This window comes from Passer domesticus, chromosome 9 (genome assembly GCF_036417665.1).
Source record: "Passer domesticus isolate bPasDom1 chromosome 9, bPasDom1.hap1, whole genome shotgun sequence".
Taxonomy (NCBI): Eukaryota; Metazoa; Chordata; class Aves; order Passeriformes; family Passeridae; genus Passer; species Passer domesticus.
Genome location: NC_087482.1, coordinates 3,185,917 through 3,200,989, shown reverse-complemented (window position 1 = coordinate 3,200,989; position 15,073 = coordinate 3,185,917). Strand labels below are relative to the sequence as shown.

Here is a 15,073-nt window from a genome sequence, read left to right as displayed (position 1 = left end):
CTGTGCAGCCACAGAGAAGAGCAAAGAGGGAAGGGGCTGGGCCGGGCCCAGGGCTGTGCCCCGGGGCTGAGCCTTGTGGGCAGCCTGAGGATCTCCTGCAGTGCCACAGGAGCTCTTCTGTCCTGCCTTTCTTTGCAGCTGAACCTGCTGGTGAAGGCCCCACATCCAGGACTGAGGCTCTGGGAGATGCTGAGGGTAGGTCAAGGCCTTTCCCCTGGGAGAGCTGCCAGCTCAGAGCCCAAAGCTGGGCCAGGGAGGCAGCGCTGCAGGTGCCAGCACAGAACCATGCACGTGTGTGCCCTCGCCCTGCACGATCCCCTCACCGCTCCTGCGGCTCAGTGGTGCCCGTGCAGATCAGCAGAGATGGCAGAAGCTTCTGTGGCTGTTGAGTTACAGGTGTGTCTACAGGGAGGAGATTCATACGTACATTGGTGGTTATTGCCAACAAGACCAGTTTGCATGGCAGGGGTGAGTAGTGTGTCCCTGCTGACCTCACAAGTTGAGCACTGGTTTTGTGGGATGCATTCCTGGGAAATGGAAATATTTTTCTCTAAGTTCCTCCGAAGAGGAAGATGCAAGACACAACAGAGAAGATATCCCTGGAACCATCCAAACAGATGAGGCAAGTGCTGAAGAAAATGCTGCAGGGAGGACAAGGTGGGTGCATTTGCCTCATGCTTCCCCTGGGACTCAGCAGCCGGGGGCTTTGGCTGCACATCTGGACACGCCGTGCCCGGCACAGCAGGAAGGGATCCATGGCTCATTCCCAATGAGGAATGTTTCCATCTGATCCAGATGTCTCTTTTGCATTCTCCAGAAATCAAAGGAGAGCCTGCGGAGAAAGAAGCATTTCCTGGAGGAAGCAGTGGTTCCGTGCCAGCCTCTGCTGCAGGAAGGGAGGCCATGCCAGGCACATACACAGGAGGTAATTGCTGTGCCTCTGGGCCTGAGCCCTGCTGAGGCTTGAGCTGCCCTCTCTGCTGCTTGGCAGTGCGGGCACAGCCTGGACTAGAGCGGCACAGCCCAGGGGAATTATCCCGAGCAGGCTCAGGGCACTCGGGTCCTGAGCAGTCCTGCTGGGGTCCCTCCATGGGAGACATGTCCTGAAACCTGGGAGTGACTGCACGGGGTGCCCACAGTGGGGAAAGGACAGAGGGGGAGAGCAAGGCTCCAGTGTGTCCTGAGAGGGCCTGGCTGTTTGCCCTTGGGATCTGGGAGCTGTCCCAGCAGAAGGAGGACAGGAGGGACAGAGGGAGGGATGGATAACTGTGTCACTGCCTGCTGCAGTTTTCGCCAGGGTTTTAGAGAGGATTTCCTCTGTGTCTGAGGGAGAGAACCCCGGGACCCTGCGCTGCTCCAGCCACCCCTCCCAGGGATGTTGTTGAGGGCAGGGAAAGAGTGTGGAAAGTGACCAGGAGCCAGCCCAGAGCTCCCCAGGCCCCTGTGCACCTTTGGCCATGTCTATTCACATCTGGCTCCCACCGCCTTAGCCGACCCCCTGGCAGTGCCCAGTTCCCTGTGGCAGAAGGGGATCCCAGCACACCCTGGAAAGTGTTCTCATCTGTGCTCCGTTCTAGATGAGGTTGCTGGGAAGGCTTCTCCATCAGCTTGGATGAATAAAGTTTTGAAGCCCTTGGAGCCTCCTGCAGGTATGTTCTCAGTTTGCCACCAAGGAAGAATTGTAGACAAGCGGGCAGGCACCAGGTGACAGAAGCTGCTGTGGCTGTTGTGTTACAGATGTGTCTACAGGGAGGACTTCTCCAGCTCCTACCTTGGATTTTGCACTCAAGCCCAGCTCCCATCACAGTGGTGAGTAGTGTGTCCCTGCTGAACCCACAGGCTGAGCCTTGCTTTTGTAGGATCCATTCCTGGGAAATGGAAATATTTTTCTCTAAGGTACTCCAACAGGGAAAGTCCAAGATACAACAGATAAGATGTCCCTGCAACCATCCAAACAGATGAGGAAAGAGCTGAAGGAACCCCTGCAGACAAGAGAAGGTGGGTGCATTTCCCTCATGCTTCCCCTGGGAGTCAGCAGCCGGGGTCTTTGGCTGCACATCTGGACACGCCGTGCCCGGCACAGCGGGAAGGGATCCATGGCAGCCTTGCTGCCCCGCTGCTGCTTTCACGCCCTGCAGGGCTGTTTCCCAGCCTGGCCTGGCTGCAGCTTCTGCCCAGCCTCTGCCGAAGGCATTTGGCATCAGCTGACAGTCAGCCCAAACTGTAACACACCCTGAGATACCCCACTATATCCAGCCCTGCAGCTTAGGAAAAGGGTGGCTGTTTGGAGGTGGAAGTGCTCACATCATGCCACTGTAACCTGGCCATTTTCCTGCTCCATAAATTTCACAAATATTACCTCTGATGCCACTGCCCAAGTGCGGAACAGCTCCATCTGATGCAGCTGTCTCCCTTCCTTTGTCAAGAGATGGACATAGAGCTTCAGTGGAAGGTGGCAATTCCTGAAGGAAGCACTCCATCTTCAATGCGAGCCCCTGCTGCAGGAAGGAAGGCGATGCCAGACACGGGCACAGGCACAGCAGGTAATTGCTGTGCCGGGCTCAGGCCTGGCCGGGGCTGTGTGGCAGCAGCTCTTCCCCCAGGGCCTGCCCTTGCCCGGCCCGGCAGCAGCCAAAGCTGGAGGCGCCTCGGCTTCCAGGCCTCTGGAGCTCGCTCAGAGCCCCGGGGAAACGGGACTGGTGCAGCAACGTCCCTGGCGCTGCAGCTGCTGCAGAGCTGGCCCTGAGTGCCCAGAGGCCCAAGGCACAGGATCAGCCCCGAGCAGGAGCCCTGCCTCCAGCCCAGGGCCAGAGCCAGCCCTGGCACACAATGGAAACAGTTCTCATCTTGGTTTGCTTCCAGACTGGGATGCTGGGACGGTTCCTCCATTAGCCTGGCGCTCTGAAGTTGTGAAGCCCTCTGAGCATTCTGCAGGTATGTTCTCACTGTCCCACCAAGGTGTAATGTTTGACTGACTGGTAAGAACCAGGTGACAGAAGCTTCTGTGGCTGTTGTTTTACAGCCGTGTCTGCAGGGACAACTCCACCAACTCCTACCTTGGATGCTGCACATAAGCCCAGCTCCCATGGCAGGGGTGAGTAGTGTGTCCCTGCTGAACCCAAAGGCTGAGACCTGATTTTGTGGGATCCATTCCTGGGAAATGGAACTACTTTCTCTTAAGGTCCTCCACCAGAAGAGATGAAAGACATGGCAGAAAAGAAATTCCAGGACCCATTAGAAATCATGTGGCAAATGCTGAAGGAACGTCTGCAGAGAAGACAAGGTAGGTGCATTTCCCTCATGCTTCCCCTGGGTCTCAGCAGCCAGGGGCTTTGGCTGCACATCTGGACATGCCGTGCCCGGCACAGCAGGAAGGGATCCATGGCAGCCTCGATGCCCCGCTGCTGCTTTCACGCCCTGCAGGGCTGTTTCCCAGCCTGGCCTGGCTGCAGCTTCTGCCCAGCCTCTGCAGGAAGGCATTTGGCATCAGCTGGCAGACAGCCCCAAATGCACCACAGGCCATGCCCACCCTCAGATCCCCTGCAATTTCCTGGTGTCCAGGCAGATCAGATGTTGGGGCTGTTTGGGGAAGGAAGCAGCCTTGGGTTGTCCCAAAATCCTGGGTGTTTTCTGATCATTATCCATTCCTTTCACAATTGATGCCTCCTGAAATTGTCCCCTTCGCCATTCCCAGTCAGGAATGTTTCCATCTGATCCATCTGTCTCTTTTGCATTCTCCAGAAATCAAAGGAGAGCCTGCGGAGAAAGAAGCATTTCTCGGAGGAAGCAGGGGCTCCATGCCAGCCTCTGCTACAGGAAGGGAGGCCATGCCAGGCACAGGCACAGGAGGTAATTGCTGTGCCTCTGGGCCTGAGCCCTGCTGAGGCTTGAGCTGCCCTCTCTGCTGCTTGGCAGTGCGGGCACAGCCTGGAATAGAGCAGCACAGCCCAGGGGAATTATCCCGAGCAGGCTCAGGGCACTCGGGTCCTGAGCAGTCCTGCTGGGGTCCCTCCATGGGAGACATGTCCTGAAACCTGGCAGTGACTGCACGGGGTGCCCACGGTGGGGAAAGGACAGAGGAGGAGAGGAAGGCTCCAGTGTGTCCTGAGAGGGCCTGGCTGATTGCCCTTGGGATCTGGGGGGTTTCCCCACAGAAGGAGGGCAGGAGGGACAGAAGGAGGTAGGGAGGCATAACTGTGGCACTGCCTGCTGCAGTTTGCCTCAGGGATTTAGGGAGGATTTCCTCTGTGTCTGAGGGAGAGAGCCCCAGGGCCTTGTGCTGCTCCAGCCACCCCTTCCTGGGATGTTGCTGAGGGCAGGGAAAGAGTGTGGAGAGTGACCAGGAGCCAGCCCAGAGCTCCCCAGGCCCCTGTGCACCTTTGGCCATGTCTATTCACATCTGGCTCCCACGGCCTTAGCCGACCCCCTGGCAGTGCCCAGTTCCCTGTGGCAGAAGGGGATCCCAGCACACCCTGGAAAGTGTTCTCATCTGTGCTCCGTTCTAGATGAGGCTGGGAAGGCTTCTCCATCAGCTTGGATGAATAAAGTTTTGAAGCCCTTGGAGCCTCCTGCAGGTATGTTCTCGGTGTGTCACCAAGGAAGAATTGTAGACAAGCGGGCAGGCACCAGGTGACAGAAGCTTCTGTGGCTGTTGTGTTACAGATGTGTCTACAGGGAGGACTTCTCCAGCTTCTCCAGCTCCTACCTTGGATGCTATACGCAAGCCCAGCTCCCATCACAGTGGTGAGTAGTGTGTCCCTGCTGACCTCAAAGCCTGAGCCTTGCTTTTGTAGGATCCATTCCTGGGAAATGGAAATATTTTTCTCTAAGGTACTCCAACAGGGAAAGTCCAAGATACAACAGATAAGATGTCCCTGCAACCATCCAAACAGATGAGGCAAGAGCTGAAGGAACCCCTGCAGACAAGAGAAGGTGGGTGCATTTCTCTCATGCTTCCCCTGGGACTCAGCAGCCGGGGGCTTTGGCTGCACATCTGGACATGCCATGCCCGGCACAGCAGGAAGGGATCCATGGCAGCCTCGCTGCCCCGCTGCTGCTTTCACGCCCTGCAGGGCTGTTTCCCAGCCTGGCCTGGCTGCAGCTTCTGCCCAGCCTCTGCAGGAAGGTATTTGGCATCAGCTGACAGTCAGCCCAAACTGTAACACACCCTGAGATCCCCCACTATATCCAGTCCTGCAGATTAGGAAAAGGGTGGCTGTTTGGAGGTGGAAGTGCTCACATCATGCCACTGTAATCTGGCCATTTTCCTGCTCCATAAATTTCACAAATATTACCTCTGATGCCACCACCCAAGTGGGGAACAGCTCCATCTGATGCAGCTGTCTCCCTTCCTTTGTCAAGAGATGGACATAGTGCTTCAGTGGAAGGTGGCATTTCTCGAAGGAAGCACTCCATCTTCGGTGCCAGCCCCTGCTGCCGGAAAGAAGGCAAAGCCAGACACGGGCACAGGCACAGCAGGTAATTGCTGTGCAGGGCTCAGGCCTGGCCGGGGCTGTGTGGCAGCAGCTCTTCCCCCAGGGCCTGCCCTTGCCCGGCCCGGCAGCGGCCAAAGCTGGAGGCGCCTCGGCTTCCAGGCCTCTGGAGCTGGTTCAGAGCCCCGGGGAAACGGGACTGGTGCAGCAACGTCCCTGGCGCTGCAGCTGCTGCGGAGCTGGCCCTGAGTGCCCAGAGGCCCAAGGCACAGGAGCAGCCCCGAGCGGGAGCCCTGCCGCCAGCCCAGGGCCAGAGCCAGCCCTGGCACACAATGGAAACAGTTCTCATCTTGGTTTGCTTCCAGACTGGGAGGCTGGGATGGATTCCCCATTAGCCTGGCGCTCTGAAGTTGTGAAGCCCTCTGAGCATTCTGCAGGTATGTTCTCACTGTCCCACCAAGGCGTAATGTTTGACTGACTGGTCAGGACCAGGTGACAGAAGCTTCTGTGGCTGTTGTGTTACAGGCGTGTCTGCAGGGACGACCTCACCAACTCCTACCTTGGATGCTGCACAAAAGCCCAGCTCCCATGGCAGGGGTGAGTAGTGTGTCCCTGCTGACCCCAAAGGCTGAGCTGTGCTTTTGGGAGATCCATTCCTGGGGAATGGAACTACTTTATCTTAAGGTCCTACGACAGGAGAGACCAAAGACATGGCAGGCAAGAAATTCCAGGACCCATTAGAAATCATGTGGCAAATGCTGAAGGAATGTCTGCAGAGAAGACAAGGTGGGTGCATACCCTCATGCTTCCCCTGGGACTCAGCAGCCAGGAGCTTTGGCTGCACATCTGGACACGCCGTGCCCGGCACAGTGGGAAGGGATCCATGGCAGCCTCGCTGCCCCGCTGCTGCTTTCACGCCCTGCAGGGCTGTTTCCCAGCCTGGCCTGGCTGCAGCTTCTGCCCAGCCTCTGCAGGAAGGCATTTGGCATCAGCTGACAGGCTGCCCCAATTGTACCACAGTCCATGCCCACCCTCTGATCCCCTGCAATTTCCTGGTGTCCAGGCAGATCAGATGTTGGGGCTGTTTGAGGAAGGAAGCAGCCTTAGGTTGTCCCAAACTCCTGGTTGTTTTCTGATCCTTATCCATTCCTTTCACAAGTGATGCCTCACCTTCCCCATTCCCAGTGAGGAATGTTTCCATCTGATCCAGCTGTCTCTTTTCCATTTTCCAGAAATGAAAGGAGAGCCTGTGCAGAAGGATGCATTTCCCGGAGGAAGCAGTGGTTCCGTGCCAGCCTCGGCTGCAGGAAGGGAGGCCATGCCAGGCACAGGCACAGGAGGTAATTGCTGTGCCTCTGGGCCTGAGCCCTGCTGAGGCTTGAGCTGCCCTCTCTGCTGCTTGGCAGTGCGGGCACAGCCTGGACTAGAGCGGCACAGCCCAGGGGAATTATCCCGAGCAGGCGCAGGGCACTGAGCAGTCCTGCTGGGGTCCCTCCATGGGAGACATGTCCTGAAACCTGGCAGTGACTGCACGGGGTGCCCACGGTGGGGAAAGGACAGAGGGGGAGAGCAAGGCTGCAGTGTGTCCTGAGAGGGCCTGGCTGTTTGCCCTTGGGATCTGGGGGGCTGTCCCAGCAGAAGTAGGGCAGGAGGGAGTGTAGCAAGGAGGCATAGCTGTGGCACTGCCTGCTGCAGTCTTCCCCAAGGATTTAGTGTGGATTTTCTGTGAGTTTGAGGGAGAGAGCCCCAGGGCCCTGGGCTACTCCAGCCACCCCTCCCAGGGATGTTGCTGAGGGCAGGGAAAGAGTGTGGAGAGTGATCAGGAGCCAGCTCAGAGCTCCCCAAGCCCCTGTGCACCTTTGGCCATGTCCATTCCCATCTGGGTCCCATAGCCTTACCCGACCCCCTTGCAGTGCCCTTTTCCCTGTAGCATTAGGGGATCCCAGCATGCCACAAATATGGTTCTGATCTCTGCTCCCTTTTAGACTGGAATCGTGACATGGGTTTTCAGGAAGTCCTGATGAAGGATGGTTTGAAGTTCCTGGAGGATGCTGGGGGCAAGTTTTCATTCGGCCTTTCCTTAGTGAATAATCAGGATCAATGCAACCAAAGCTCATTTATAAACCATTTCCCTTAACATTATGTAAGGGCTGAAGGATTCTGAGAATCTTTCCCTGCTCCCTTCTGGAGGCCTGAGGGATCCCTCAGGATCGCTGTCAGTGGGACGAAGGAGCATTGATCTTTCAGTCCTCCTCCCGTGTGCTGTGCCAGTGTGTCCTTCCGTGTGCTCTGTGCAGCCACAGAGAAGAGCAGAGAGGGAAGGGGCTGGGCCCAGGGCTGTGCCCCGGGGCTGAGCCTTGTGGGCAGCCTGAGGATCTCCTGCAGTGCCACAGGAGCTCTTCTGTCCTGCCTTTCTTTGCAGCTGAACCTGCCGGTGAAGGTCCCACATCCAGGACTGAGGCTCTGGGAGATGCTGAGGGTAGGTCAAGGCCTTTCCCCTGGGAGAGCTGCCAGCTCAGAGGCCAAAGCTGGGCCAGGGGGGCATCGCTGCAGGTGCCAGCACAGAACCATGCACATGTGTGCCCTCGCCCTGCACGATCCCCTCACCGCTCCTGCGGCTCAGTGGTGCCCGTGCAGATCAGCAGAGATGGCAGAAGCTTCTGTGGCTGTTGAGTTACAGGTGTGTCTGCGGGGAGGACTTCTCAAGCTCCAGGGCTGGATGCTTGGCCCCAACCCAGCTCCCATGGCAGGGGTGAGTAGTGTGTCCCTGCTGACCCCACAGGCTGAGTCCTGCTTTTGTGGGATCCATTCCTGGGAAATGGAACTACTTTCTCTTAAGGTCCTCCAAAAGGAAAGACCGAAGTTTTTGCCGCCAAAAAGTCTCATGACTCAGATGAATTCCTGAGACAAACACAGAAGGAAGCACCCAGAGGACAAGGTGGGTGCATTTCCCTCATGCTTCCCCTGGGACTCAGCAGCCGGTGCCTTTGGCTGCACATCTGGACACGCCGTGCCCGGCACAGCAGGAAGGGATGCATGGCAGCCTCGCTGCCCCGCTGCTGCTTTCACGCCCTGCAGGGCTGTTTCCCAACCTGGCCTGGCTGCAATTCCTCCCCAGCCTCTGCAGGATGGAATTTGGCATTAGCTGATAGGGTGCCCCAACTGTACTGTGGGCCTGAGATCCCCTGCCATTTCCCAGTCTCTGAGAAGATCAGGAGGTGCAGCTGTTTGCACAAGGGAGTGCACTGGCCCAGCCCCAATTACCTGGGCTTTTTCCTGATCTTTACCTGTGACTTAGACAAGCATTGCCTCCTGAAGGTGCCACCTCCCCAGTGGGGAATATTTCCATTTGATCCAGTTGTCCCTTTTTTCCTTTTTCAAGTGATGGACCAAAAGGCTGTTCAGGAGGAGGAACACTCAGGGAGAAGCAGTGGCTCACTGGCAGCCCCTGCTGCAGGAAGGAAGGCGATGCCAGACACGGGCACAGGCACAGCAGGTAATTGCTGTGCCGGGCTCAGCCCTGGCCGGGGCTGTGTGGCAGCAGCTCTTCTCCCAGGGCCTGCCCTTGCTCAGCCCGGCAGCAGCCAAAGCTGGAGGCGCCTCGGCTTCCAGGCCTCTGGAGCTGGTTCAGAGCCCCAGGGAAACGGGACTGGTGCAGCAACGTCCCTGGCGCTGCAGCTGCTGCGGAGCTGGCCCTGAGTGCCCAGAGGCCCAAGGCACAGGAGCAGCCCCGAGCGGGAGCCCTGCCACCAGCCCAGGACCAGAGCCAGCCCTGGCTCCCGACTGGGCAGGGGCTGCGCTGGCTCCTGACAGGGCCTGAGCCTGTCCCCTGGGGCTGGGGGAGCTGTCACAGGGCAGGGAGGGCCAGGGGTGGCAGTGGCTGCTCAGGCATGGCTTTGGCCCGTGTCCCTGGCAGCAGCCACTGCCCAAGCAGCTGCGCTGCCCCCGGGCTCTCCTCCCGGCCTGCTGGGCTTTGTTGGCTGGCACAGCCTGTGCCAAGGGCCGGCAAGGTGCCTGCAGGCCCCATCTCTGGGGGAAACAGAGAACGTCCTGCCTGTATCCACCGTGCTGCCAGCTCAGCAGTGCAGCACAGCACGGGCTCACGCTCCCCATTGCTCCCACAGATGCAGCCGGCACCACAAGACCTGTTCCCGATGCCCAGGATGGCCTCGGAAGGGGCTTCTGTCAGGGAACCGACTGCTGGCTAGGGTTTCTGGCAGGCATGCTTTATTTGGAGCTTGTCTTCCTATTCTGCTGCTTTGGAATCTGGTATTCCTGGAACAGAAAACAGTGAGTGTTTTATTGCCCGCCCCCTCCAACAGCTTCTTTTCAAAGTCCAGCATGGACAGGGAACATTCCCATTGAGGCTGCAGTGGAGTTGTGGCCAGCCCATGATTGTCCAAATAACTCTGCTGAGGGTTCTGCTGCTGCCCAGTGCTTCCATTGGCCTCTCAATTGCTGGGCCTTGTCCTGGGGGCCCCGCTGGGGCTGCAGCCAGTGCTGGCTCCCACTGAGGCTGCCTGGCCAAGAGCAGCCCCAGGGGCACGGGGCAGAGGCAGAGGGAGGTGGGGAGGAGAAAGAGCAGGGCCGAGGTTGCCCTTGAAAGGCAGAGGTGCTCTGGGGCCCGCTCCTGGCCAGGGAGCCTGCCCAGAGCCGTGCCCTGCTGGCCGGGGCCTTGAGGGGCAGCTGTCCAGCTGGGCCCAGCTGTGCCAGCAGCTCCAGCTGTGCTGGGGAGCCTTGCCAGCTCTGGGCCCTGCTGTGCACGAGGGTCCCTGTGTGCCACTGGCAGCTGGGGCCTCAGCCACCTCCTCTCTGCACAGGAGCACCTCGGGACAGGAGTTGGAAGACGGTGGCTGCACCTCACACCCAGAGAGCGTGAGCAGCTCCTCCAGCAGCAGGAACGGCCTGGACAGCCCTCTCAAGTCTTCTGTGAAGAGGACCCCAGAACAACAGTCTACGAGGGAACCTCCTTCTACCCCGTAAATCCCACTGCCACCTGCTCTCCCCATGGGCCTCCCCAAGCTGCCTTCATCCCTTTTTTTATCTTTGTCTGTCCCATCCCAGCCAACTCGAGTACCTCTAGGGACCCCAGGAGCAGCCCAGCACCCTCCAGCTCTTCCTGAGACCAACACATCCCTCCCTCTGCCCCTGAGCCCCCCGGCCTTGCCCTCTAGGAATCACTGAAGGTGACACCCCACCCCACCCCACCCCACCCCACCCCACCCCACCCCCCCCGCTTGCAGGGTAGGCAATGGCCCATTCTTCTGTTTAAATAAAGAGAAGGATCTTTGTTCTGGTTGGAAAGCAAAACCAGTGAGAGACTCCAAGTCAGAAATACAATTTATTAGAAAAAGGGAAAAAAATCAAAACACATGCAATGATACAAAAGAAAAAACACTGACAGGGTCAGAATACAGCCTGCTGACACCCTGCTAGTTAGGGTGGTGGTAGCAGTCCAGATGAAATGGACTTGTGGAAGTGGTGATCCTGTAGAAACCATCTGGTAGCTCTCATCCTCTGGAAAAGCAGTGGGTAAGGGCCACGGTTCCTCTGGGAATCCAGTGGAAAGACTGCTTGTTGTGTCCCAAAACCCAGATTATATCCAGCTGGGGATGCTTAGCTCCTCCCCCAAGGGCAGAGCATCTCACAGTGGGCTGATATCATTCTGCCTCATGCTGTGGGTCCTTGATTAGCCACTAAACAGAAATGGCTCTGGGAGGGAGTTATCTCTGAGTCATGTGGCAAGACATTGATGGGCCCATTAACAGGAGATAAGGAAGAAACAATGCCCCTCCTGGTTTCAGCAGCTCTTGAGGATGGCATTAGAATACATCTTTACACTGCAACCTAGGACAAGCGGTCACCCCAGTGTCCAGGTGGCAGCAGCAGCAAAGCCCACCCAGCACCAGCACTGACTGAGCTCCATGCCCAGGAGGAGCCGTGGATGCCCACGGTATGGGCAGGCAGAAGCCAGGCAGGGGCTGCTGTTGAAATGGAGGTTTTTGGGTGGGTTCAATTAAGTTAGCAATATATGGACTAAGCATTTAAATATTAAATTGTAGAATTATGTGTTGAATTGTAACCTTTTACTTAAGAAACCTCTGCCATGGTACAAAGGGCATAGGAAAATGCAAATTTCTGAAGCTTCTTGCTATGAAGGACAATACCAGTGTCATAAACAGGGCAGGAGATCTTTCTCCTTTTTAATGCCTTTATTAAAAAAATTCAGCTCGGGTTGTGGGAAACGACAGGTCACCCGCACCCCCTTGGTCTCCCAGGAGTGGCACGGAGGAAGAGGATGATGCAGCTGTGCCCGCTGGTATGCAGGCAGAGCTGGGGCTTCCGTCCTCAAGGGAGTAGTGGGAATTCTGCTTTTTTGGTCTAACATTCCAGGTCCTCTTTCTTGCTGACATCCTTTCAGGTTAGGGTGAAAAGTGAAAAGGATTTTAGCAGATACTAAGGATTAAGTTCCTCACCTTTAGACATTACTTAGGTTTCATAATTCCATGTTGGCTTGTTGTTTTTAGGAGTTTTTTTCCTGGAAAATTGCAAACTTTGGTGAAATGCATTCTCATCTGCATACTAGCTCTGATGTCAACCCCCACCCTGCTACCTGCAGGCTCTGGGGAAGCAGCAGGGGGACAATTGCGCTTGATTTCTAACCATTAACAGGTAATTGAAGAAAAACTATTAACAAGAGGTGATTGCTACATGAAGCTATCAACAACAAATAGTCAACATTTCAACTCACAACAACTGGCCCAACCTGTTTAACTTTGCAGCCTTAAAAAAAAAAGGATAATTTGTTGGGGAGAACACCCCAGGTGTGGAGACACGAGGCTTGACTCCATTTCAGAAGGCTGATTTATTATATATTCTATTAAAATACTATGTTAAAACTATACTAAAAGAACCGAGAGGAAAAAATGACCAGAAGGCTACAAAGAAGAAGAACAGAATGGAATGCATAACAAAAATCTTGTGACTGCTCACAGGCTCAACACAGTTGGCTGTGATTGGTCATCAAGTGAAAACAATCCACATGGACCAATGGAAGATGCACCTGTTGCATTCCACAGCAGCAGATAGTTATTGTTTGCATTTCTTTCCTGGGGCCCTCAGCTCCTCAGGAGGGGAAAAATCCTAGAAAAGGATTTTTAATAAAATATCATAGCTACAGGTAACTTTTTTACTCATAAGACCAGGAGAAGACCAGGGAATTCAGGAAACCTAGACTAAGGAGCTCCTCTGTCTCCAAGCTGATGGACAGAAGTGGTATGTATTCCTTTCCTTTTTTTAGGGTTGGCTACTGATAAGTCGCACAAGAGACGCCTTTGTGTGCAGTTTTGCACAAGCAGTTTGCAAGCAATCGTCTGCCGGGGAGAGGCCGGTGGTGGGGGGTCCCCAGCTGACAGAGCAGCTGGCGGAGCGTTGGTTTGAACTGTGATTGTGTATGGTTATCACGTCTGGACGGGCGTGCTTGTGTGTGTGAGTGAACGGTGAAACACGCTGCGGGGAGTGAGGTCTTGGTTTAGTTTCTCTGGTAACTGTGGTTTTTCAAAGAACATTTCAAGGGCGCCAGGTCGCCATGAGCGTGGCGCAGGTCGGCGCAGTGGGCAGAGGCGGCGCAAAGCCAGGGCAGCGGCGGCCAGTCGGCATCGCCTGGGAGAGCAAGCAGTGCATGCCCAGCACAGGCAGCCCCTGGCCGGCAGCACATGCGTGGTGCAGGGCGGCTCCAACGAGCGGGGCCAGCGCGGTGCAGGGCCATGAGCCGGGGCTTGCCAAATTGCTCTCAGGGCAGCGGGCCAACAGCACGGCTGGCAGGCACTCGGGGCATCAGCCGCGGTTTGTAGGGTTGCTTTGAACACCGCTAGCTGATAGCACAGCTAGCAGGAGCACGGTACAAGTCGGCATTTGCAAGCAAGCGCCGCTGGTTGGTAAGGGGCAGGAACCACCTGAAGGCAGCCAGCAAGCCCGCCTGGGCTAAGAGTTAAGTGTTTGCTGTGTGGTAACACTGCCCTTCAGTCTTGACAGCTGTTACTAGGAGAGCCTTTGCATTAGGGGTTTTGCTGCTTTTTTTGGTTTTTTGTTTTTTTTTTTTTTTCTACAAGCTGAAATAAATGGGCAGGAGATCTTTCTCCTCTTTAACGCCGTTATTTAAAAGGATCAGCTCAGGTTGAGAGCAATCGATGGATCATGCCCACGCCGCCGTTGCTCCCAGGAGTGGCACAGAGGAGGAGGGTGATGCAGCTTTGTCCGCTGGTCTGCAGGCAGAGCTGGGGATTCCATCCTCACGAGAGATTAGGAGATTCCACCTTTTTGGTCCATCACCTTGGTTCCTCTCTCTAGTCACCATTCTTTCCAGTTAGGGTGAGAAGCAAAAAGGATCCAAGCAGGCACTGGACTATGCTCCCATCCTTAGACATCACCTACGTACCCATAGTTCTATGTTGGCTCATTGTTTTTAGGGGTTTTCCTGGAAAACTGCAAAATTTGGTGCAATGCATTTGCCATCTGCATACTCGCTCTGATGCCACTCCCATTCTCCTGGTACTCGTAGGGTCCCGGCGTCCCTCCCTGGCAAGCCTCAGGGGGACAATGGTTAATCACCAACCATTAACAGGTAATTGAAGAAGAACTCTTAACAATGAAGCTAACTTAACAGCAACTGGTCCAACTTGTTTTAACTCTGCAATCTGAAAAAAAATAGATAACAATTTATTCATAACGCAAGCGAGAGGTGATTTGCCCATGGTGGCTGCCTAACTTCAAGCCTGGGCTGGGAGAGCCCGGCCTCCGAGACATGCTCTACACAGGTGGTTTCAGCTTGAACCCAGTCAGTCTCTTCATCCGTCAGGGGCTGGGGAGTCATAGAATGGGAGGACGGAGGGAGAGACAGAGTGTTCTTGGGAGGGATATACCGCAGTTCAACACGTTGCTATAGAGCCTTTGACTGGGAACACCCCGCAGCTGAAAGAGTGCTTAGAAACGCCTTGACCTGGGGGCTTGAAGGGGTGATTCCCTGTTTTGTGTGCAGACTGACAGCTTTTCACTGGGAGCCAGACTGGCACACAGCTTGGGTTCTCCTTCAGTGCAGAAAGTGTCAGAGGAGGTGGTATTGTGTTTCATATAGACAGAGACCTGCATGCCATGCATGCACCCCTGAACTGCCAAGATACCATAACCAAGAGGTACATGCAAGGTGTGAAATAGTGAATTTAATCTGTGGAAAAAGTCACCTAGACCCTGAGACATGGCAAGACATCTTTGAAGAGGATTGGGAAAGGATAAAGGAGTGGCACAGCTGTATCAAAAGGAAGGATTAAGGGATTTTTTTTCTTTTCTTTTCTCCCCAGTGGTTTGGATTGTACCCTTAGGAGTTTGTAACTTTGTGTGGGACTGAGCAAACAAGAAACAAGTAAAAGTTAATGGTGGATTGTTATATATTAATTATTAAATTAATTTGTATTTAATGTTAATAACATTTAATTATTTGAAGTATTATTGATTGTTAAATTGGTTATAAATATTTCTGTACATTGATTATTTGATTAATTATTACTTTTTAAAAATAACTCAGAAGAAGGGGAAAAAAGGAGTTTTGATTTGAGACTCACATCTGGACATTTGGAAATGAGTAA

At 55.1% G+C, this 15,073-nt stretch overlaps 1 long non-coding RNA gene across 1 annotated transcript; it reads left to right on the top strand.

Annotated features, from left to right (window-relative positions):
- Window positions 1–1,895: 1,895 nt before the first annotated feature.
- On the top strand, window positions 1,896–2,934 carry LOC135307542 (uncharacterized). The gene is made up of 3 exons (XR_010368279.1): window positions 1,896–1,998; window positions 2,427–2,543; window positions 2,863–2,934. It is a non-coding gene; the product is annotated as an uncharacterized LOC135307542 (long non-coding RNA).
- Window positions 2,935–15,073: the final 12,139 nt, after the last annotated feature.